The sequence below is a fragment of the Macaca nemestrina genome, chromosome 1, assembly GCF_043159975.1.
Source record: "Macaca nemestrina isolate mMacNem1 chromosome 1, mMacNem.hap1, whole genome shotgun sequence".
Lineage (NCBI taxonomy): Eukaryota > Metazoa > Chordata > Mammalia > Primates > Cercopithecidae > Macaca > Macaca nemestrina.
This window is the reverse complement of record NC_092125.1, coordinates 118,586,956-118,613,153: the sequence shown is the minus strand read 5'-3', so window position 1 is coordinate 118,613,153 and position 26,198 is coordinate 118,586,956. Positions and strand designations below refer to the sequence as shown.

Sequence of the window (26,198 nt, the reverse complement as noted above, 5' to 3'; positions counted from 1 at the left end):
GGTCCCAGCTACGTGGAAGGCTGAGGCAGGATTGCTTGAGCCCAGGAGGTGGAGACTGCAGTAAGCCATGTTCACACCACTGCACTCCAGCCAGGGTGACAGAGAGAGGCTCTGTCTCAAACAACAATAAGGAAAAATTATTAAAATAAAGGAGATTATGCAAACATAGAAGTACAGTTTTCACATGAGGTATAAAAAACCAAAACATAAAAGAATGGATGATACAATTTAAGAGCTATTTTATTATATATTCCTGGAATAGAATAAATACATTTTTGGGTATGTCTGTGAAATATTTACAAAATTTGATCTTGTATTCAGCTACCAAAAACAAATAAGAAGAAAAAAAAACCTCTCAATTAAAAAGATACTGATTTTTATAGTCCATCCTGTAAAAGTTTAAAACTTTACAAAGTGAAAGTGAATAAAAACATCACTACACACAACCCAAAATAAAAATGGATTCCAGCTGGAAATCCAAACTAAAATTACAAGCTATCTAGAAAAAAATGCAGCGGAGACAGTTCATACTCAACTCTATTATTTCTATCTGTAGCCTTAAATGTTTAAAAATACAACTAATAAAACTTAGTTCTTTCCTTGACAAATAAAAAAAAAAACCAAAAGTATGAGAACAGAATTAAATATAAAAGCTGAAATATACGCATTACTGAAAACAAAACTGATAACCTAAAAATAATTTTTTAAGAAAAAAGTAAAATAAATCTTTAGGAGTATAATGAAGAAGAAAAAAACATAGAGAAGTCAGAATGAAAATGGAGAAAGCAAAAAAATTTTAAAAGATTACTAAGCCTGTATCAGAAAATATTCCACGTAATTCTAAAGCAAGCAATATTAAAATCTAGCAAAAATGGACAATTTTCTAGTAAAATATGATTCATCAAAAGCAAAACAAGAATTAAACTTGAATAGACATATTAGCATACAAAGATTAGAAGTTGCCATTTTAAAAAAAATACAAAATCCAGACAGTTATACAGGAGAGTAATGCTTAAAGAACAAACCAGCATTCCATTATTATTTGAACCAATCTAGAACAAAAGAGTGAAAATCCGAATTCATTTTATATAGCCCAACATTGATTTACTGTTAAAACCTACTAAAGACAATGCAAAAGAAGAAAACTGCAGACCACTCTAGCATACTGACTCTACATTTCTAAATGAAATATTAGCAAACATTCTGTCAATCTGTCAAAAAAAATTATGATCAATAAGGTTTACCAGGAATTCAAGGATTATTCAACGGAAAGAAATTTAACAAAATAATCATATCAAAACAACTGAAGGAGATAACCATATGGTTATATAAACAGATGTTAAAGTGGCATATGATAAAATTCAGACATTTTTAGTAAGAACACTAAAAAAGAGAAGCAAACAACTTAAATACGAAAAGAATGATTTACCAAAATATTAAACAGCATTTAAAGCTACCAAAACCTTAAAAAAAAAAAAAAAAAGCTTCTCTATTTCAAGTCAGAAATCAGGCATCATTTATCAAAGAGGCAATATACAAAATTATTAATGGCACAGATTCTGCAGCCAGACTACACAGATTTAAATCTCAACCCCTTCAAAGCTGTTAATTCCTTAATCTTTGTATTAATTCCTTAATCTTTGACTCTTAGTTTCCCATTTGCAAAACAGGGATAATAGTACCTACCTCAAAGGTTGTTGGGAAGACCACATGTTTATACATATAAAACGTGACACACATAAGTACTCAGAAAATATAAGCTATTATAAGTTACTATTTGTCTCAAAGATTTTAGAGCACTACTGTGTAACAGAATTTTCTGCAATAATGGATAAGTGCTGTATGTGCACTGTTCAATGCAGTACTCAATACAACACTGGCCACTGAGCACTTGGAAAATGGCTGGTGGAACCAACCAACTAAATTTTAAAATTTCATTTTAGATAACTAAAAATTAAATCACCACCAGTGACTAGTTGCTATGGTACAGGACATAGCAGTTCTAGAAAACGCAGAATACCTGAGATGTCACTTACTTTTTAAGACTACTGAAATTTAAAAGTAAGTTTACAACAAAATGAAGGTACAAAAGAAAAAATTAATAGCTGCCCCACTCTCAATAATGGCACAATGGAAAGCAAATCCTCTCTTCAAAGACAAAAGTATAAAACTGTACAAAACTGTCAAAAAGAAAAAAAGGCAAACAACTAATTCAGACCACGGGAATCAACTACTGTCATGCAAAATGAGACACACTCTACAAAGACTGCTAAAGTTTCAGGTAAAAGCAATGAAAGGCACTGGCCCTCTTGCCTGAGGGCCCTCTTGCTTGAGGATTTCCATTCTCTCCACAAATCTGGTCTGAAAAATCAGTAGTTTTACTACAATTGGGCTGAACAGCAACTTTGCTGTCATACATGGCAGAATCAACTGGGGTGAGAGGTGAATGCGAAAACATGAGATCTGCCAGCTTTAAACTAGTATCTGTCTGTAAAGAACAGGTTTTGCTATACCTGGGTTGGGGTCACAGAGCAAGCAGCAGACTAACCACATTAATACAAAGAAACTTTAAATTAGAGAGTCACAGAAGGGCTAAGATCAACTCTCTATACAGATATGGCTAATTGGGACACTGCACATACTAAATGGAGACACAAGAAAGCCCTAAAAAAAACTAAAGGCCAAGTGAGAATAAAAACAAAGACTTCGCCGGGCGCGGTGGCTCAAGCCTGTAATCCCAGCACTTTGGGAGGCCGAGACGGGCGGATCACGAGGTCAGGAGTTCGAGACCATCCTGGCTAACACGGTGAAACCCCGTCTCTACTAAAAAATACGAAAAACTAGCCGGGCGAGGTGGCGGGCGCCTGTAGTCCCGGCTACTCGGGAGGCTGAGGCAGGAGAATGGCGTAAAAACCCGGGAGGCGGAGCTTGCAGTGAGCTGAGATCCGGCCACTGCACTCCAGCCTGGGCGACACAGCGAGACTCCGTCTCAAAAAAAAAAAACAAAAAAAACCAAAAAAAAACAAAAAAAAAACAAAGACTTCAAAGTAGCTACTATAAATATTTTCAAAGAATAAAAAGGAACCAGTGTTCAAATAATAAAATACTATGGCAAAGCTTCAACAAATAAGAAGTCTCAAGAGCGAACTATAAAACCAAAAAACAAAATTTGAAAGAATGTCACACAGATTAAAAGTACATGCAAAATAAAAAATTCACTACATATCTCGGCTTCAATAATACACTTAAGGCCGGGTATGGTGGTTCACTCCTGTAATCCCAGCACTTTGGGAAGCCAAGGTAGGTGGATCGCCTGAGGTCAGGAGTTCGAGACCAGCCTGGCCAACATGTGAAACTCCACCTCTACTAAAAATACAAAAAATTAGCCAGGCGTGGTGGTGGGCACCTGTAATCCCAGCTACTCCAGAGGCTGAGGCAGGAGAATTGCTGGAATCCGGGAGGCAGAGGTTACAGGTGAGCCAAAGTTGCACCATTGTACTCCAGCCTGGACAACAAGAGTGAAACTCTATCTCAAAAAAAAAAAGACTTAAGTGAACTTCTAGATGGATAAATTAAAATTTAATTTCAATCCAATCAAAAAAATCAGAGAGGAAAAAAGACTAACAAGAAAAGAACAGATCCTCAGAAACCAGTAGAACAATGTCAACTTCCCAACATAAATGTAATAAAAGTTACAGGAGATAAGAGCACAGAAATAGAAAAATGTTTTAAGAAATAATGGTGGAAAATGTCAAAACCTGATGATAATACATTAATCTGCAGTTCAAAAAGGGGAGAGAACCACAAACAAACACAAAATGAATCAAACTGAATACATCACAGTCAAACTGCTGAAAACCAGGAGAAAAACAATTCATCAAGGGAACCAATACCATCAACATCTGACTTTTCATTAAAAATATGGAGGCCAGGAAGCAATAAAATGACATATTCAAAGTACAGATTATAAACCAAGAATTGTATATACAACAAAAATGAAGGCAAAATAAAGAGGCCGGGCGCGGTGGCTCAAGCCTGTAATCCCAGCACTTTGGGAGGCCGAGACGGGCGGATCACGAGGCCAGGAGATCGAGAGACGATCCCGGCTAACACGGTGAAACCCCGTCTCTACTAAAAAATACAAAAAAACTAGCCGGGCGAGGTGGCGGGCGCCTGTAGTCCCAGCTACTCGGGAGGCTGAGGCAGGAGAACGGCGTAAACCCGGGAGGCGGAGCTTGCAGTGAGCTGAGATCCGGCCACTGCACTCCAGCCTGGGTGACAGAGCAAGACTCCGTCTCAAAAAAAAAAATAAAATAAATAAATAAATAAATAAAGACAGCCACAGCTAAACAAAATTTGAGAGAATGTCACACTTAGCATATTTGTACCACAAAAATTTCTAAAAGAAGTCTGTCAGGATGACAGGAAATAAAACCAGACTATATAAATGTTAACAATTATGACAATAACAGTACAAAAGATAGAAATGGAGCTACAGTGGAACAAAGTTGCTACATTTTAACAAAATGAAGGCAGTATTGCCCTGAAGTGAATTGTGGTGTTAAAGATATACCATAATTGCAAGAGTTACAACTAAAACAAAAATTAAATCAAAGAAAATTTTAAGGTACACTAAAAATATTGGTTAACACAAAAGTCTCAGTGAAGAAGGAAAAGAACAAAAATGACATGACACACAGAAAACAATTAGCAAAATGGCATACCTAAATCCAACTATATCACTGAAAACACTCCAATGAAGAGATTGTCAAACTGAATAAAAAGCAAAACCGACTGTGTATCCTCTGAAAGAAACATTTTTAGATTCAAAGATATAAACAGAGTTAAAGTAAAAGGAAAGAAGATAAATCATGAAAGCAGTTGCCATAAGACAGCTGGAGTAGTCACCTTAACATCAGAAAAAAAAAGATTCTTGGTGGATCACCTGAGATCAGGAGTTCGAGACCAGTCTGGCCAACATGGTGAAACCCCGTCTCTACTAAAAATGCAAAAATCAGCCAGGTGTGGTGGCGCATGCCTGTAATCCCAGCTACTCAGGAGGCTGAGACAGGAGAACAGTTTGAACTCCAGGAGACGGACGTCGCAGTGAGCCAAGATCGTACCACTTCACTCCAGCCTGGGCAACAGAGTGAGGCTCTGTCTCCAAAAAAGAAAGAAAGAAGAAAAAAAGATTCTCAAAGCATATTACGACATAAAATGAAGCATTTTATATGTTAAAGAATCAATACATCACATACATGTAACAATTATAAATGTATATGAACCAAACACAAAATTAAAACTATAGGCCAGGTGTGGTGGCTCACACCTGTAATCCTAGCACTTTGGGAGGCTGAGGGGGGTGGATCACAAGGTCAGGGGTTCAAGACCAGCCTGGCCAAGATGATGAAACCCCGTCTCTACTAAAACTATAAAAATTAGTTGGGTGTGGTGGCAGGCGCCTGTAATGCCGGCTGCTCGGGAGGCTGAGCCAGAAGAATTGCTTGAACCTGGGTGGCAGAGGTTGCAGTGAGCTGAGATTGCACCACCGCACTCCAGCCTAGGCAACAGAGTGAGACTCTGTCTCAAATAAAATAAAATAAAATAAAATAAAATACTACACATATATTTTTTGTTTTGTTTTGTTTTTTTCCTCCCCATGGGATACAGCTGAAAGAGTGCCTAAATTTTTTTTTTTTTTTTTTTTTTTTTTTTTTGAGATGGAATCTCACTCTATCACCCAGGTTGGAGTGCAATGAAGTGATCGTACCTCACTGCAACCTCCGCCTTCCCAGTTCAAGTGATTCTCCTGCCTCAGCCCCCTAGTAGCTGAGGTTACAGATGTGTACCACTATGCCCAGCTAATATTTTTGTATTTTTAGTAGAGATGGGGTTTCACCATGTTGGCCAGGCTGGTCTTGAACTCCTGACCTCAGGTGATCTGCCCACCTTGGCCTTCCAAAGTGCTGGGATTACAGGCATTAGTCCAACAAAACTTTCTGCCATGACAAAATGTTCTATATCTGCACTGTCTAATATGGGAGCCATCAGCCACACATGATTACTGAATACCTGAAATGTGACTACAGTGACTGAGGAAGTAAACCGTCAGTTTCATTTACCCTTAATTTTGTCACATGTGGCTATTAGGTACCATATTTAACAGCATGAGCTCAGAGAGAAATTCATAGCTTTAAAGACATGTATTAGAAACGAAAAAAAACATCTAAAAGCAATCATCTCAACATGCCCCTCATTAAGCTTGAAAAAGAAGACCAAATCAAAACATTAAGTAGGATGAAATAAAAACATTAAGTAGCTATGAATACGGAGGAAAGGGGAATGAAACTCAAAGTGGTTCTTTGAAAACAACTGATAAACAATTACCCAGATGGGAAAGTGCAAGCAGGGAGGGAGATGGGGGGAGACAGAGGAGACAGATTGACATTGATCTAAAAAGAAAAGAGAGCACATTGTGCCAAAACCAAAAATGAAATATAAGACTTAACAAGAGATCCTGCCAAAATGTTACTGATATGGTTTAGATTTGTGTCCCCACCCAAATCTCATGTTGAATTGTAATCTCCAATGTTGGAGGAGGGTCCTGGTGGGAGGTGATTAGATCATGGGGGCAGATTTCCCCTTTGCTGTTCTCGTTATAGTAAATGAGTTCTCACGAGATCTGGTTGTTTGAAAGTCTGAAGCACTTCCCCCTTCACTCTCTCTTCCTCCTGTCAGGCGTGTGAAGACATGCTTACTTCCCTTTCACTTTCTGCCATAACTGTAAGTTTCTTAAGGCGTCCCCAGAAGCAGAAGCCTGTACAGCAGGCAGAACCAGAGAAACCTCTCTTGTTTATAAATTACTTAGTCTCAGGTATGTCTTTGTAGCAGTGTCAGAATGGACTAATATAACTATGAACCTCTTATGCCAAGTTAGACCACTTAATAAAATGGGTCAAATTCTTTAAAAATACAAATTACCAGCTAGGCATGGTGGCTCACGCCTATAATCCCAGCACTTTGGGAGGCTGAGATAGGAGGATGACTGGAGCTCAGGTGTTCGAGACCAGCCTGGGTAACACAGTGGGACCCCGTCTCTAGAAAAATAATTTTTTAATTAGCTAGGTACAATGGTGCACACTTGTACTCCCAGCTACTCAGGAAGCTGAGGCAAGAGGACTGCTTGAACCTATGAGATGAAAGCTGCAGAGAGCTGTGATCACACCACTGTACTCCAGCCTGGGCTACAAAGCAAGACCCTATCTCGGGGAAAAAAAAAAATGTTTTTTTAACAAAACTGACTCAAGAAGAAATAAAAAAACTGAATCTGAATATTGGATCAGTAATTTAAAATCTTCTACAAAAAAGAAAGTCCAGACCCAGTTGGGTTTTTTTTTTTCTTTTCAAGACAGAGTCTCCGTCTGTCGCCCAGGCTGGAGTGCAGTGGCATGGTCTCACTGTAACCTCTGCCTCCCGGGTTCAAGTGATTCTCCTGCCTCAGCCTCCCAAGTAGCTGCGACTACAGGTGCCACCATGTTCAGCTAATTTTTTGTATTTTTAGTAGAGACGGGGTTTCGCCATGTTGCCCAGGCTGGTTTCGAACTCCTGAGCTCAGGCAATCCGCCTGCCTCAGCCTCTCAAAGTGCTGGGATTCCAGGTGTGAGCCACCGTGCCCGGCCCCAGTTGGTTTTAATGGTGAACTCTCTCAAGGAAGAAATAATACAAACCTCAAACAAACTCTTTAGAAATGAGAGAAGAAAAAAACGTATTTTTTTCTTCTCTAATTTTCCTGTTAGCAAAGACATAAGACAGATATCACAGACAAAAATTACTAGAAAACTACAGACTGAGGAGTAGAGGAGTATTAGAAGAGGAGATGAGAATGATGCCCAAATTTCTGGTTTAGGAAACTGGAGCAATGAGATGATTGTTCCAGTTGTAAATGGAGGTTTGGAAACTACAATTAGTTCAAGTTTAGAGACAGTAAATTTGAGATGCATCTGGGTCATTCAAGAAAAGACGTTAAGGAGGCAGTTGTGCTAAATAAAAATGTACGTAACTGAGTTTGCACAAAGATGTCTTATTTTGAAATAATGGTCTGCCAGACAAAATTCAAGGAGCCTCTTAAGAGCTTGTTAGTCAGTGTGTTGTTTTAAATTTTATAATAAAGATGAGACAGTCAGCATTTCATAGTTTGGAAACTTACAGACTTAAATGAGTTATTTTATATTCTTTTATATTGTTTGAAATTCTAACGATGTCCACGTTTTCCTTTTTCTAAATAATTTTTTTTTTAATTGAACTGGTTAAAAAAAAAAAAAAACTTGGCTAACCGTCAAGACTCTGACCTGCAAATTGTTTCATTTGCAAGAATTATATTGGTCATCCTTTTCATCTTTAAAAATGTGTGTTTAGGCTGGGCATGGTGGCTCACACGTGTAATCCCAGCACTTTCGGAGGCTGCGGCAGACAAATCACCTGAGGCCAGGAGTTCGAGACCAGCCTAGTCAACATGGTGAAACCCCATCTCCATTAAAAATACAAAAATTAGGCTGGGCGTGGTGGCTCACGCCTATAATCCTAGCACTTTGGGAGGCCGAGGCAGACAGATTGCCTGAGCTCAGGAGTTCAAAACCAGCCTGGGCAACAAAGTGAAACCCCGTCTCTACTAAAAATTAAAAAAAAAAAAAAAAAAGCCAGGCATGGCGGTGTGCACCAGTAGACCCAGCTACTCGGAGGCTGAGGCAGGACAATTGCTTGATCCCGAGAGGTGGAGGTTGTAGTGAGCCCAGATCGTGCCACTGCACTCCAGCCTAGGCGACAGAGACTCCACCTCCAAAAATATATATATACAAATGTACAAAAATTAGCGAGGTGTGGTGGCACACGCCTATAATCCCACCTACTCAGGAGGCTGAGGAACAAAAATCACTTGAACCTGGGAGGCGGAGGTTGCAGTGAGCCGAGATCACACCACTGCACTCCCATCTGGGAGACAGAGTGAGACTCTGTCTTTAAAAAAAAAAAAAAGTATGTGTTTATTCAAGTCTCCAAAACTCCAAACTCCTGAGAGCAGAAATAATCTAATACTGCCTTGCAGAGAGAAGGAATTAAAAGCATGAATTTAGTGAGTCATGATTCCATAATTTCACACCTATAATCTGTAAAACGTTAGGACCAAAAGAACTCAGTATTTCCACTGCTGGGATCTTAAATAAAGGCAACTTTAATTGAAGCCCCCATTTTTTTTTTAAAACTAAAACCACTGAAAAAAAAAAAAATCTCCTACTCCTCAATATCAGTAGGGAATAGCAGGGGGTTACTTCTACTCCCAACTGGCAATAATAAGGAATAAGGGAGTAAGAGGCCAGGCAAATCATCACTTCCTATCCCTTTCCCTGGTATGATAAAATCCAAGTGGAAAGCTGAAATACCCCTATTAGGTACCAATCAGGTGGGATGAGTTAGCCCTACACTTCCTCCCTCCCTGATGTCACCAGGGCTCAGTGGAACTGAACTTAAACCCTAAATCAGAGGTGACAAGGTGGTATGAGTTGGTACCCCACTTCATCAGGAAAGACCAAAGGAGAAATTGAACTTTCATCTCACCTATCTGCAACATGGCAGAGAAAGCCAGCACTCCACTTTTGCCAAGGTGGTGTCAGGAGGCCCAAGGGGAAGGTGAACATACACACCTACCTGGCCTTTCTTTATGTTACACCTCAGTAGAAAGACTGCTGGAAAAAATGGAGGTTAAATAGAATCTCAAATCTCAGAATGTGATATCCAAAATATTTGCAACATACTCAAAAAATTATTTGTCAAACACCAGGAAAATCATAACTTACAAAAGACACCAGAAAAATCATAACTGACAAAAGACAATCAGTATATGCCCAAACCAAGATGATCAGATACCAGATATTAGAAACATGTGACAAAGTCTTCAAAGGAACCATTATAAAAATGCTTCAAAAAGCAATACAGGCCAGGCACAGTGGCTCACACCTGTAATCCCAGCACTTTAGAAAGCTGAGGCAGGCAGATCACTTGAGGTCAGAAGTTCGAGACCAGCCTAGCCAACACAGTGAAACCCCATGTCTACTAAAAATACAAAAACTAGCCAGGAGTGGTGGCACACGCCTGTAGTCTCAGCTATTTGGTAGGCTGAGGCAGGAGAATTGCTTGAACCCAGGAGGAAGAGGTTGCAGTGAGCTGAGATCGCGCCATTGTACTCCAGCTTAGGCGACAGAGTAAGAACTCATCTTAAAAAAAAAAAAAAAGAAACGGCAATACAAATGTCCTTAAAATAAATGGAAAATAGAAAAGGAATGAAAGTTATAGAAAAAAAGACAAATGGAAATTATAGGATTAAAAAATATACTTTTGGAAGTGGAGATAGGCAGATAACTCGAGGTCAGGAATTCAAGGCCAGCCTGACCAACACGATGAAACCCACTTCTACCAAAAAATATACAAAAATTAGTAGGTGTCGTGGCACCGAGATCACACCACTGCACTCCAGCCTGGGCAACACAGTGAGACCCTGTCTTAAAAAAACAAAAAATAAAACAAAACAAAAAAAACCAACAACCAAAAACGTAAAACTCGATAAATGGGCTCAACAGACAAGACGACAGGCAACAGAATAACTGACCTTCAGGCAAAATCAAGAGACCAAAAAAAAAAAAAAAGAAAGAAAAGAAAAACAGAACTCAGTCTCAAGAACCTGTGGAACAATAAAAAACAAGCTAGCTAACAATGCTGTCACCAGAGTTGCAGAGTTCCAGAAGGAGAGGAGTGAGTACATAAAATTTAAAAATTACTTGAACAAGCCAGTTACAGTGGCTCACACCTGTAACCCAGCACTTTGGGAGGCCAAGGCAGGTGGATCACTTGAGGTCAGGAGTTCGAGACCAGCCTGGCCAACACAGTGAAACCCCATCTTTACTAAAAATACAAAAATTAGCTGGATGTGGTGGCGTACACTTGTAGTCCCAGTTACTTGGGAGGTTGAAGCAGGAGAATCACTTGAACCCAGGAAATGGAGGCTGAAGTGAGCCAAGATCACACCACTGCACACCAGCCTGGGCAACAGAGCAGGACTTCATCTCAAAAAAAAAAAAAAAAAAATTCCTTGAACAAGTAATGACTGAAAATGTCCCAAATTTGATAAAAGACATAAACCTACAAATAAAAAAAAAACCGAGTTAATGCTAAATAAGAAAAACCCAAATAAATCCACATCAAGATACATCATAAAGTTCTGAAACATAAAGAAAAAAATATTGAAAGCAGACAATGACCACATTACTTGCTGAGGAACATCTATTCAAATGACAGTGGATTTCTCATGTAAAACCATGCAGGCCAAAAAGAAAAAAAAAAAAAAAAAAAAAAACTGGCTCAACTTTAGAAAGCTGAGGCAGGCAGATCACTTGAGGTCAGAAGTTCAAGACCAGCCTGGCCAACACAGTGAAACCCCATCTTCACTAAAAATACAAAAATTAGCTGGATGTGGTGGCGTACGCTTGTAGTCCCAGTTACTTGGGAGGCTGAAGCAGGAGAATCACTTGAACCCAGGAAATGGAGGCTGAAGTGAGCCAAGATCACACCATTGCACACCAGCCTGGGCAACAGAGCAGGACTCCATCTCAAAAAAAAAAAAAAAAAAAAAAAAAAAATTACTTGAACAAATAATGACTGAAAATGTTCAAAGACTGAAAGAAAGTAACTCAGAAATGCAAATTCTATATTCAACCAATATCCTTCAGGAATGAAGGACAACTAAAGATATTCTCAGATGAAAAAAATATATAAAAATTTGTCACTAATACACCTAAAAGTATGTATGGTTAAAGGAAATTTGTCCTAACAGAAAAAAAAATGTTAACAGAAGAAACCCTGAATCTTTGGAAAAGAACACTGGAATGATAAAAATGAGAGTAAACATAATAGACTTCTTCTTATGGATTTCTTAAATCATGTGAGAGCTTATAAAAAAAGATCATATATTATCTGGTCAGCTATACAGACAGAAAATTAAAGATAATCATTTAAAACTAGGAAGAGTAAAGGGACCTAACTGAAGTAAAACTTCTATACTTCACTCCAAATGGTAAAATGTCAATACAAGGACTTTAAGTTACAAATAAATGTTGCAATATTTACAGCAACCACTTACAAGCTATTCAAAGCACTTCAAAAACACTATAAACTACACAAAAGCACCATAAATAAAGATGGAATCTTAAAAAGAACTTCAGGTAACTCAAAAGGCAAGAGAAACAAAGGAAACAAACAGAAAAAAACAACATATTTAAGCCATAACACATCAATAATTACCTTAAATATACCTACATGCCTCAAATACTCCTAAATACGTGAATTAAATGAAAGACCAGAAGAGTGGATAAACTTAAACCATAATCCAACAGTAATGCTATATATTAATACAAGAAGCTTCAAACACAATGATATAAGTAGATTAAAAGAAGATGGAGGCCAGGCACAGTGGCTCACACCTGTAATCCCAGCACTTTGAGAGGCTGAGGCTGGAGGATCACTTGAGCCCAGAAGTTCAAGACCAGCCTGGGCAACAATACAAGACCCATCTCTACAAAAAATTTAAAAATTAGCCAGGCGTGGTGGCATGTGGCTGCAGTCCCAGCTACTAGGAGGCTGAGGTGAAAGAACTGCTTGAGTCCAGGAGGTCAGGACTGCAGTGAGCTATGATCGCATCACTGCTCTCCAACCTGGGCAACAGAGGAAAATCTGTCTCTTTAAAACTCAAGGAATCCAGAAGAGCCAAAACTATCTTGAAAAAGAACAACCCACCCCAGCAACATAGCAAGAACCCACCTCTACAAAAAAATTTAAAAATTGCTGGGTGTTGTGTAGCCACACATCTGTAGTGGTGTGAGACACACATCTGTAGTCTCAGCTGGGGAAGCTGAGGTGGGAGGATCACCTGAGCCCAGGAGGTGGAGGCTGGAGGTGGAGGCTGCAGTGAGCCCTGAGTGCACCACTGAACTACAACCTGGGTGACAGAGTGAGACCCTGTTTTTTTTTGTTGTTGTTGTTTTTGTTTAGGGGAAAAGAAAAAAAAAAACAATTTGTTATTGTCATAAGGACATACAGATCAATGGGATGAAATTAAGTCCAGGAAAACACCCTCACATTTACCCAGTCAACTGATTTTAGACAGGTTGCTAAGACAATTAAATGGAAGAAAGAGCAGTCTTTTCACTAAATGATACAGGAACAATGGATATCCTTGTGCTAAAGAATGAAACTAGATCTTTACCTCACACACAAATTTCACGTACAAAAATTAACTCAACTTTATCACAGAATCTGAATCTAAAACCTAAAACTGTAAAGCTCCTAAAAGAAAACATAAGAATACATCTTCATGACCTTGGATTACGAAATGATTTTTCAGATATGGTGCCAAAAACAAAAGCACAAAATACAAATTGGACCTCATAAAACTTAAAAACTTTTTTGGCCAAGTGCAGTGGTTCACACCTCTAACCCCAGCACTTTGGGGGGCTGACGCAAGAAGATCACTTGAACCCAGGAGTTTGAGACCAGCCTGGGCAACACAGCAAAACTCTGCCTCTACGAAAAATAAAAATCAAAAAATTAGCTGGGTGCAGTGGTGCACCTGTAGTCCCAGCTACTTGGGAGGCTAGGGTGGGACGATTACCTGAGCCCACAAGGTTGAGGCTGCAGTGAGCTATGATTGCACCACTGCACTCCAGCCTGGGCAACAGAGCAAGACCCTGTCTTGAAAAACAAATAAAAAATAAAAACTTTGTGCTGCCAACACTGTGAATATAACTAAAACCAATGAACACACTTAACAATGGGTAAAATGGTTAAATTTTGTCACATGTATTTTTCCACACACAAAAAAACTTTCGTCCTGCAAATAATTCCAGAAAGAAAGTAAAAGACAACCCACAAATAGAAGATATGGCTAAATCAGATATAAGGGTGCAGCACCCAGGGCTGGGCATGGTGGCTCACACCTGTAATCCCAGCACTTTGGGAGGCCGAGGCAGGAAGACTGTTAGGGCCCAGAAGTTCAAGACCAGCCTGGGCAACACAGTGAGGCCTTGTCACTTTAAAAAAAGAAAAAAGAAGATAGACAAAGAAAATAAAAGAAAAAAGAAAGAAAGAAAAAAAATTTAAGAAAAAGGGTAGAACATCCAGACTATCACAAAGAACTGCAACTTTAAAATGTCAAATAACCTAATTAAATAATGGACAAAAGTCTGAACAGACATTTCATCAGAGAAGATACACTAATGGTCAATAAGTGCAAAAGAAGATGCTCAACATCATTAGCCACAAGAGAAATGCAAATCAAAACCACAATAAAATACTATGTCACACCCACCAGGATAGCTATAATAAAATAGGTAATGATCGTTGGCAACATTATAGAGAAACTGGAACCCTCATACATACTGCTGATAGCAAAGAAAAATGCTAAAGTCACTTCAGATAACAGCTGGCAGATCCTCAAAAGATTAAATATAAGTTACCATACAACCCAGCAACTGCACTCTCAAGTATACACCCAAGAGAAATGAAAACATATGTTCACATAAAAATTTATCCACAAGTGTTCATAGCAGCACTGTTCATAATAGCCAAAAAGGAGAAACAACTCAAGTGTCCATTTACTAACGAATGGTTAAACAAAATGTGGTGTAGCCATAAAAGAATATATTATTCAGGCCTAAAAACAGTGAAGTACTGGCTGACTTGAAGGTAGTGAGTTATCTCAACAGATTGTTCAGTCAGTTATAGATCTAAGTCTTTACTCTCTCCTCATATCACTACTGCACTTGACTATTTTTTTTAAAAAGTATTTAAAAAAAGAATGAAGCACTGATACATGCTACAGCACAGACGAAGGTAAAAGTCAGCTACATAAGACCACACATTGTATATTTCAATTTGTAAGAAATGTCCAGAATAGGCAAATCTAGAGAGACAATAAAGTAGATTAATGGATGCCTAAGTCCGGGGGAATGCTTTGCAGAGTAAGTGAGTAATAACTGCTAATTGGTACAGGGTTTCTTTTGGGAGTAATAAAAATGCTCTAAAATTGATTATGGTGATGGTTACACAACTCTGAATATACTAAAAACTTCTCAACCATACACTTCAAATGTGTGAATTACTAATATATCGTTTGTGAATTAAGTTTTAATGAGTGGCTATATTAATATAAGATCAAACAGACTTCAGAACAAAAATCAAAGGAAACTATGTACTTTTCAGAGAAAGATCCTGAGGTTGCCATTTATATAAGAGAAATAATTTTATTTGCATTGACATAGGGTCGATTCTCATCATTTAGAGTAGTTATATTCTATACAGTTGCTGTAAACAATAAATTAACAAACTAACTAAACTATTGCTCCTAGAGGAAATGCAGGATTAGGTTCCTGCAAGCCTCTGGTCACAAAATTTTCATCAGTCAATACATAACATTTTTATATGCATTTATGTTTAAAGTCACTTTAAAACATATTGCTGAGGGCTGGATGCAGTGGCTCAAGCCTGTAATTCCAGCACTTTGGGAGGCTAAAGTGGATAGACAGCTTCAGTCCAGGAGTTCGAGACGAACCTGGGCAACATGGTGAAACCCCGTCTTCACAAAAAATATAAAAAATTAGCTGGGTGTGGTGGCATGGGCCTGTAGTCTCAGCTACTTAGGAGGCTTGAGACCAGGAGGCAAAGACTGCAGGAAGCCGTAACTGGGCCATTACATTCCAGTCTGGGTGACAGAGCAAGACCCCGTCTCAAAAAAATAAATAAAATATATTACTGGTTCATTAACACTAAATTCAAAGCCAAAACACTGTAACTCATATATGAATGAAGCTTATCTTACACGTGTTTTTTCCATAAAGCACACACATCCTTCATGCACTTAGGAACACTACAGGGCACTTTAGCTTTATTACATTTAGGGCCATTTGAAGCAGTGAAGTCAACAAAACGCCCAACGATGAGAACAACATGGCCACAACAAGGACACATATTTACACTATGAGCGCTGAAAGAAGGCAAAGCATCTCCCAGTTTGACCTCAGCTGGGAAAATGTGAGTTGGTTGAGTCAAATTTTTTGCTGTTCTGCCCATGTCAAGGAATAACTGTGAAAGCACTGCAATTATTAACATTGGGGTTACAAATAAATTTTAGTGTGTAGGTGAATTCTAAAACACAGAATCCATGAATGAGAATCAATTTTCTTTAAATGCAATAAAATGTACTTTAAAATACATGATTTTAAAATCTCTAGGAGGAAAAACATTTTTAACATATTTTAACATTGTTATTGTGGTATATACATATAACACAAAATCTGCCATTTGAACTATTATGTATGTATATTATGTATACAAGTATACAACTATTAGGTATGTTATATGGCATTAACTACATTCAACATGTCATGCAACCATCCAACCATCACTATGATTTTCAAAACCTTTTATCATCCCAACAGAAACTATATCCATTAAGCAACAACCGCCCATTCCTTCCCCACTCCCATCCTAAACAACTCTCTATTCCCTCCCTGTTCTCCCTGCAAGCCCTTGGTAACCTCTAGTCTGCTTTCTGTCTCTATGACTGTGCCTATTCTGGACATTTCATATAAGTGTAATCATATATTTGCCCTCTTGTGTTTGTCTTATTTCACTTATGTTTGCAAGGTTTACTCATATTGCAGCATGTATCAGAAATCCATTCCTTTTCAGGACCGAATAATATCCCATTACATGTATATACATTTTATCAGTTCATCTGTTGAACACTTAACATTATTTCCACCTTTTGGCTACTGCGAATAATGCTGCAATCAATACTGGCAAGTATCTGTTTGAGTCCCAGTGTTCAATTCTTTTGGGTCACAGATATGTAAGAATGGATTTGCTAGGTCACATGCTAATTTTATGTTTAACTGAGGAACCACCAAACTGTTTCCCACAGTGGCAGCACCATTTTACATTCCACCAGCAATACAGAAGGACTCTAATTTCTCCACATCCTTGCTAACACTTGGTTGTTTTTTAACTAGAGCCATCCTAGCAGGTGTGAAGTGGTATTTCCTTGTGGTTTTGTTTACATTTCTCTTAATAACAAATGATCTAGTGTATCTTTTCATTTGCTTATTGGCCATATATACATATCTTCTTTGGGGAACTGTCTATTCAAATCTTTTGCCCATTTTTAATTGGGTTATTTGTCTTTATTATTAGGCTGTAAGAGTTCTTTATATATTCTGGATATGTCACTATTATCCAATATGTGACTTACAAATACTTTCTCCCATTCTGCAGGTTTTCTTTTCACTTTTTGAATAATGGCCATCGATGTACAAAAGTTTTACATTTTGATCAAGTCCGACTTACTATTTTTTCTTTAGTTGCTCATGCTTTATTTAGGTTGTTACTTGTCTTTTTGTTTTGTTTTTGTAGAGACAGGATCTCACTATGTTGCCCAAGCTGGTCTCAAACACCTGGCCCCAAGCAATTCTCCCACCTCAGCCCACCAAAGTGCTATGATTACATGGTAAGCCACCATGCCCAGCCTGTTGATACATTTTGAGTTAACTTTTGCATATGGTGTGAAGTAGGGGTACAACTTTATTCCTCTGCATGTGAAAATTGGTTGTACCAACATCCTTTTTCTGTTTTGAGACATGGTCTTGCTCTGTCAGTGCACTGGAGTGCAGTTACACAATCACGGCTCAATGCAGCCTCAACCTCCCCAGGTTCAAACAATCCTGCCTCAACCTCCCAAATACTTCCTGGGGACCATAGATGTGAACCATATCTGGCTTTTTTAATTTATTTATATATTTTGAGATGGAGTCTTGCTCTGTCGCCAGGCTGGAGTACAGTGACACGATCTTGGCTCACTGCAACCTCCACCTTCTGGATTCAAGCGATTCTCCTGCCTCGGCCTCCCACATAGCTGGGATTACAAGCATGCGCCACCACGCCCAGCTCATTTTTGTATTTTTAGTAGAGGCGGGGTTTCACCAGGTTGGCCAGGATGGTCTCGATCACCTGACCTCATGATCCGCCCAGGATGGTCTCAATCTCCTGACCTCGTGATCCGCCCACCTTGGCCTCCCAAAGTGCTGGGATTTTAAGTGTGAGCCACCGCACCTGGCCATTTTATTTTTTTTTAATTTTATTTACAGACAGGGCCTCACTATGTTGCCCAAGCTAGTCTTGAACTTCAGGGCTCAAGTGATCCTCCTGCCTCAGCCTCCCAAAGTGCTGGGATTACAGGTATGAACCAATATGCCTGGCCCAATGTCATTTTTTGAAGATACCCAATCTTTCTGTCACTGAATGGATTTGGCACCATTGTCCAGTATCACTTGGATATACTGGGAGGACAGATAAAGTATTAACACAGGTTATGTCTTGGGGGAGACAGGAACTGGATGAGGATAAGGAGTGCAAGGGAGGCTTCTCATTATCCAGCTTCGTATACTTATTTAACTTTTGAACCAGTGCAAAAGTACTGTGTACTCAAAAGCTAAATTCAACATTTTAAAACACAATTGCTAGGCAAGCCACAAAATCGGATATATATCTGACAAAGCAGTCATGATTGGAATATATAAAGAACCCTACAAAAGCATTTGGAAAAAAGGTAGACAAACCACAGGGGAAAATGTAAGCACAACCCGAACAGGCAACTACAAAAAATGATATTCAAAGGCCAATAGCCATACAAAAAGATATTGGACTTTACCGGTTCTCACAGATCTGCAAACTATACTATAATGCTAGTTTACTTAAGTACTTAAATAAACTTAACTTTTAAAATTATGAAATCAAACTAATTATAAATTAATTACATCCACCTTAAAAATGACTAATCAGATTCTACCAAGTGAGGACAAAAACTGGTATTATTTGGCCAAAATACAGTTGTTGTTGTTGTTGTTGTTGCTGTTATTAGGCAGTCTCACTCTCTCGCCCAGGCTGGAGTGCAATGGCACACCATCTCGGCTCACTGCAACCTCCACCTCCCAGGTTCAAGCGATTATCGTGCCTCAGCCTCCCGGGTAACTGGAACTACAGGCACACGCCACCACACCCGGCTAATTTTTGTATGTTTAGTAGAGATGGGGTTTCACCATGTTGGCCAGACGGGTCTTGAACTCCTGACCTCAGGGATCCGCCCACTTCGGCTGCTCAAAGTGCTGGGATTACAGGTGTGAGCCACCATGCCTGCCAAAACAGAATATTTTTTAAATGCAAAAAGGCTAGGCAAGTTTCACTACTCTCAAGGTCTTACACTAGTTACTTACCTAGTTCCTGAAGGCATCTGAGTCTGTGCTATCAGCTGGCCATGGAAAAGCCACAGTTAGATACAATTTTACCACACTACCTCGGTGGCCTCATTTGTTTAAAAAAGAAACAAGGATAATATTATCACCCTGAGATAATTCTTTTTAATTGGGCAAAACTTCATTCCGCAAAATAGAATGAGTCTTCCCTCTAAGAGATTTTTATAAGCAAATAAGATAACATGAAAAAGTTTTATCTTGGAAGTTATGTTATTTGACAGACAAGGAACAGAAGCCTACACACATTCAAATAAACTTATCCACAGCTAGTTCTTTCCTGCCATTATTAATTCAGATAATCTACTTTGAAAGTATTCAATATATACTGAGAAAGGAAAACAGAGAAGAGAAAATCGGATGGATGTCCAGAGCAGCCTAGATTACAGCCAAAAGCATAAGGACTAAAATCATACCATACACAAATGAAAAAAAGGGAATCACCTCCAAACCAACATTAAGAGAAGAAACAGTAAATTTCAGCTATGACTAATCTCCTTTTGAACCATATTTCAATAAACATCTGGTTTACTGAAATCAAATTTATTACCAATTTATAATAAAATGTATTATACTGTTCTTTAATATAATGTCTTACCTCTCCAGCGAGATTCAATGGGTCTAAGGTTCATTACATATATCCCTTTTATATGTCTCACAACATATGAAGGTAATGTTCAACACAAAGCAGAAAATTTAATATATGAAGGACAGCCGAAATGCAGTGCTCTGACTTACTACTTTTAATACTTCAGATTCATAAGCACAGTAATACAGTGAAATGATTCTCAATACCTTACCTTCATATCCACCCTATTGCAGACAAAAAAACTGATGGGGATCTTTTGACTGACATTAGCTTTTTGCGTAAGTATTTACTTTGTGAGGGTTAGTATTTAAGCCAGCCCTCAGTGATGGGAAAAGAAATGAGTTGTGTAATGTGAATTTTAGCATTCTATTAATAAACCACAAATGGATGACAGGTCAGACTGGTACAAAATTCATTTGTGGAATGCATTCTGGCAGTCATTTGTGATGTTACAAGTAGAATCCTGTAAATTCTGATTCTTCCAAATCTATTGCGGACAACAGGTCAGGCTGTATACACCACACTGCTTGAAATCTGATTCATAACCAATGCCTAACATGTCCCATCAAACGAAAATGTGGGATGTGGTATCACAAGGCACAGTAAATATCTTAGGTTGTTTAGGAAAAAAGACAGTATCAAAAAAGAAATTCTGGGCCGGGCGCGGTGGCTCAAGCCTGTAATCCCAGCACTTTGGGAGGCTGAGACGGGCGGATCACGAGGTCAGGAGATCGAGACCATCCTAACATGGGCTAACATGGTGAAACCCCGTCTCCACTAAAAAATACAAAAAACTAGCCGGGCAAGGTGGCGGGCGCCTGTAGTCCCAGCTACTCGGGAGGCTGAGGCAAGAGAATGGCATAAACCCGGGAGGCGGAGCTTGCAGTGAGCTGAGATCCGGCCACTGTACTCCAGCCTGGGCAACAGAGCGAGACTCGGTCTCAAAAAAAAAAAAAAAAAAAAGAAATTCTGCTGTGATCAGATATTCCATTTTAAACTTTCTTATTTCTGATTTTTGCTTTCCTGTGAGTTGGGAATAATGTAATCAGTGCTTAGTCTGGGGTTGTCAACATAACATTGTACTCTTTCAGCACAGCTACAGTATAAGTACATAATAAACACCATGCTTTGCCATCTAACTCAAAACAAAATGTACTCTGCTGTAAAAGCATGACATTTAAAATCCGTTCACTCTTCTTTGAAATGATAGGTATGCAATCTTTTGGAAAATTTTTTTAAATTTTAAATGTTGTGCTACAGCCATACACATCCCTATCAAGTTATAGCTGCATCACTGCAATCTGTAATGCACCAAAAAGCAGTACACATCTTTGTCACAACTACTCAGTTTTCCCATTACAGCACAAAAGTAGTCACGGACAATACATAAATGAATGTACATGGCTGTGTTCAAATAAAAATTTCTAAACACAAATTGACACTTAAAATAATTTTTTTTTCTTTTTCTTTGAGATAGAGTTTTCGCTCTTATTCCCCAGGCTGGAGTGCAACAGCGCAATCTTGACTCACTGCAACCCCTGCCTCCCAGGTTCAAGAGATTTTCCTGCCTCAGTCTCCCAAGCAGCTGAGATTACAGGCAACTGCCACCATATCCAGCTAATCGTTTTTGTATTTTTAGTAGAAATGAGGTTTCACCACGTTGGTCAGGTTGGTCTCCAACTCCTGACCTCAAGTGACCTGCCCACCTTGGCCTTCCAAAGTGCTGGGATTACAGGCGTGAGCCACCACACCCGGCCTCTAATAATTTTCATATGTCACAAAATATTCTTTTTTCCCAACTATTTAAAATATAAAAATCATTCTTGGCTCACGGGTCATACAAAACCATGCAGTTGGTTGTATTTAGTTCATGGGCCAGTTTGCCAATCCCTGATCTAAAGCAATGCCCAATAATTAACAAGCCCCACACACAAGCACAGAATCTTCAATCAGAACTGATATTGCCTCATTCAAGTGGTGAGACAACCAAGGATCATCTATTGCTTGGGGAAACCTATGAAACACAAAGATCAAAAGAAAAAAAAAACCAGAAAGTAAAACAGATAATAAAGGGAACAGAAGATAAACAAGAGTAGGCAGAAGCAAGCAGTAAAATAAGATGTCAAAAACGTTATATAATGATAGCTGGGCATAGTGGTGCACGTCTATAATTCCAGCTACTACAGAGGCTGAGGCAGAAGAATCACTTGAATCCAGGAGACGGAGGTTGCAGTGAGCCAAGATCACACCACTGCACTCCAGTCTGGGCGACGGACTGAGATTCTGTCTCACACACAAAAAAAAGTTACATAATGCAATTATCAAATATAAATATGGAATCAGTATACCTGAAATGTTTCAAAAGTAAAAAGTCAAATGAAAAATAACGTAAAATAGGTATTTTGCCTAGGGAAGAAAAACATTTGTATCCTCAGAGAAAGAAGATACTAAGTCCACAGAAAAAGAATAGAATCTTATAAAAATACAACCTAAGCAAGGAAGCTCTTAGAAATGTACCATGTAGGCCAGGCGCAGTGGCTCACGCCTGTAATCCCAGCACTCTGGGAGGCCAAGGCAGGTGGATCACCTGAGGTCAGGAGTTCGAGAGTGGCCCGGCCAACATGGTGAAACCTCGTCTCTACTAAAAATGCAAAAAAATTAGCCAGGCGCGGTGGCACGAGCCTGTAGTTCCAGCTACTCAGGAGGCTGAGGCACGAGAATCACTTGACCCAGGGAGGCAGAGGGGGCAGTGAGCCGTCCAGTCTGGGTGACAGAATGAGACTCCATCTCAAAAAAAAAGAAAAGAAAGAAATGTACAATGTAATTAATAAATTGGATAAAAGGGTTAGAGATAAGGACAAGGAGATCTTTCAGAATGTCAGCTGAGCAAAAAAACAAAGGGAAGGAAACTATAAAAGATGGGGAGAATATGAACCTAGGAGAGCCAACATCAAACAGTAATAGTTCAAAAAGAGCGGGAGGTGGGGAAGGACCTTTTGAAAAAAATGTAAAGTTATCTTACTATAAATGAAGATTACAAGACTAAATGAAAAAGCACAATGAATTTTTAGAAACTTTTAGAAAAAAAAAATCAATAGAAGCACATCACTGTATTTCAAAACAATGATGAATAGATGAAGAGATCCAAGACATAAAAAGATCTCAAGAAGAGGTAAATAAACAAACGAAACCCAACCAGGGTTGTACAAACGAGCAAAATTACAGTAGCATCAGCAACACTGATTTAAGACACTGAAAGATATGCCTTAAAAGTTCTGAGGAAAAAAGTTTTAACCCAGAATTTCATATCCAGCCAAGCGATCATTTAAGAAGAGAGTAGAATAAAGAAAACTTCAAAAATGCAAAGGCTCAGAAACTATACTCTTAGTGACTCTTCTTTAGAATGTACAAACAAGGGAGTAAACAAAGAATGGGGAAGACATGGGAGCCCAGGGCCTGTGTAATGTATTAATTAGATCAAGACTCATCTTCATAAAACTGACTTGAACGACTACAACCTCAGTTATTAGGGTGCATAAGCAAAGAATAGTGAAATTTAAAAAAAAAAAAATCTGACCAACAGCATGGAAATGAAGAAATCTGTCACTGCCTGGGTTCGGGGTAAGGAAAAAAATTTTCTCCTGAGAATTTCCCCTTTTTTTCCCCCCACACCCACACTGTGTGTAATTCTAAGAATTTCTAAATACAGCCAGCCTATAAGGTAAACACTAAATCAACATCTGACAATACTAAGATACGGTAAACTAAAAGTCTGCTTCAGTAATTTCTGTGTTGATGGCACCTGACAGAAGCAAATGCAAAACACCCTTTGGAGGCTTGTTCCCTAAAACCAGTCTGGCAGATTTCATAAGGCCCTGGTGAACAGGCTCACTGCCTAAAACTATAAAATACAGGAGGACACCACCCACAACAAACAAGAGCAGGCAGAAGAAAGTAGTAAAATAAGACATCAAGAACATCAGATGATGGAATTATCAAATATAAATATGAAATCAGTATACTTGAGACATTTAAAAAATAGGTCGGGCACAGTGGCTCACACCTGTAATCCCAGCACTTTGGGAGGCCCAGGCAGGCAGGTCACTTGAGCTCAGAAGTTCAAGACCAGCCTGGCCAACATGGTGAAACCCTGTCTCTACTAAAAATACAAAAATGAGCCAGGCGTGGTGGCGTGCACCTGTAATCCCAGCTACTTGGGAGGCTGAAGCAGGAGAACTGCTTGAACCTGGGAGTCAGAGATTACAGTAAGCCAAGATCACACCATTGCACTACAGCCTGGGCAACAAAGTGAGACTCCGTCTCAAAATACACACTCGAAAACATTCATGGAAGACTTAAGCAAATGCAGAGGCATACCATGTTTATAAATAGGCAGACACCATAAAGACATTTTCTCCCAAATTGATTTACATATTCAAAGCAATTCCAACAAAAACACTGACAGGTTTTTTTGGTTTGTTTTTCTGTTCTTTTTTAAAGAGATGGTGGCATCTCTCTGTGTTGCCCAGGCTGGAGTACAGGTGCTATTCCCAAGTGCAATCATAGCACATTATAGCTTCAAACTCTAGGCTCAAGTCATCCTCCTGCCTCAGCCTCCTGAGTAGTTGGCACTATAGGCAGGTACCACCACACACTGCTTAAGAGGTTTTTAAAATGAACTTTCACAAGATAATACATTTTAGTATAAGAGTGAGCAAAAGGTGAATGGCCAAGGTTTGTCTTGGAAAAAGAAATTTTTTCATTTAAAAAAAAAAAAAAGGAGCTAAGGGTCAAGACCAGTTGAGATAATCTTGAAGATGACCAAGGTATATGTAGAGAGGGCAGTGAAATTACCTTAATGAACAAAACTTACTGCTTATTATAAAGCTACTAAGAATAGCAAAAAAAAAAAAAAAAAAGGAGAAAAAACTACATTAATATAAAAACATGAAAAAACAGCTCTCTAAAAAGTAAAAGTGTATCCGTTATCTATTGCTATGTAACAAATTAACTCAAAAACTAATAACTTAAAACAACAATAATTCTCACAGCTTTATTGAAACAAGAATTTGGGAGGGACTTGGCAGGCAGTTCTGGCTTAGTGCCTCTAAGAAGGTTGCAGTCAAGATGTCAGCCAGGACTGCAGTCATCTGAAAGCTTGATTAGGATAGAGAATCTACCTCAAAAGCGGCTTTCACATGGCTGGCAAGTTGGTGCCGGGTTTTTGCAGAAGACCTCGATTTTTCTCCATATGGCCTCTTTAAAGGACTACTAGAGTATCTTTCACAGAATGGCAGCTGTTTTTCACAGAATGAGGGATCCAAAGAGCAAGGAAAAAGTTGTATATATGCCTTTAATGACCTGGCCTCAGAAGTCACTATTAATTCTAATATATTATCTTGGTCACGGAGACCAGCCTTGAGCAACTGGACAGCAACCATAGAATGATGTGAGTAATAGGAGAAAAGGAACAAGGGGCCATCTTAGAGGTTGGCTACCACACCAAGCCGTAGGCTCAGAATATATCTTCAACCTAAATCATCAACAAAGGATCAGTATACAGAATTTGTCAAGAATTCTTGTAAATCAAAACAGAGAATGTAAGCAATCTAAAGAAAAACATAAAACACATGGACAAATAATTCACAAAAGGAACATAAATAGCAAATAATAAGCATTCAAATGTACTCGTTAGTACCATACGGTGCATGCCATTTACTCATCACTGGGGAATAGGCTTTAAATATTTTTCTAAAAATGGTATATTTATGTTCATCCATCCTTGTTCTTTTTCCCACTTCCCCTTGAGTCCAATGGCAAGGGATAGAGGTGCAATTTGTGGCCAGAGACAAGAGGTTAATTTAACTATCATCCTGAGCGCAATCTCTGAAGTTGGCTTAGACAGCCATAAACATGAAAAAAAAAATCAGTAAATCTATAGTGAGCTATTTTTAAAAGTTTAACTTCGGTTAATAAGTACTTTCTTCATTTTTACATTTTATTGACGGGAAGCTTTTTCTGAACTGTTACGGGTACTCCAAAATGCAAAACTACAAATGTATAAATCTGCCACCTATTATTTTATGATCTGACATTCTTCCCACTAGCCCAAAGACTCTGAGACATTATCATGTTCTTAATGTCCGTTAACAGAGCAGGGCTTAAACTTTCTGGTCTCAGGACCTCTTTTATAGTCTTAGTTATTGAGG

At 38.7% G+C, this 26,198-nt stretch overlaps 1 protein-coding gene across 6 annotated transcripts in view; it reads right to left on the bottom strand.

Moving 5' to 3' along the window:
• The window catches only part of LOC105479152 (tripartite motif containing 33), a 122,087-nt gene that overhangs the window by 87,083 nt on the left and 8,806 nt on the right, over positions 1 to 26,198 (bottom strand). Inside the window, exon 1 of one of the 6 annotated variants that reach the window (XM_011736997.3) lies at positions 20,201 to 22,431. The exons of the other annotated variants lie outside the window; for them this stretch is intronic. The gene's annotated coding sequence lies outside the window, so the exon portion shown is untranslated. Of the gene's footprint in view, positions 1 to 20,200; positions 22,432 to 26,198 lie in introns of those variants that run through there. 6 annotated transcript variants of the gene reach the window in all.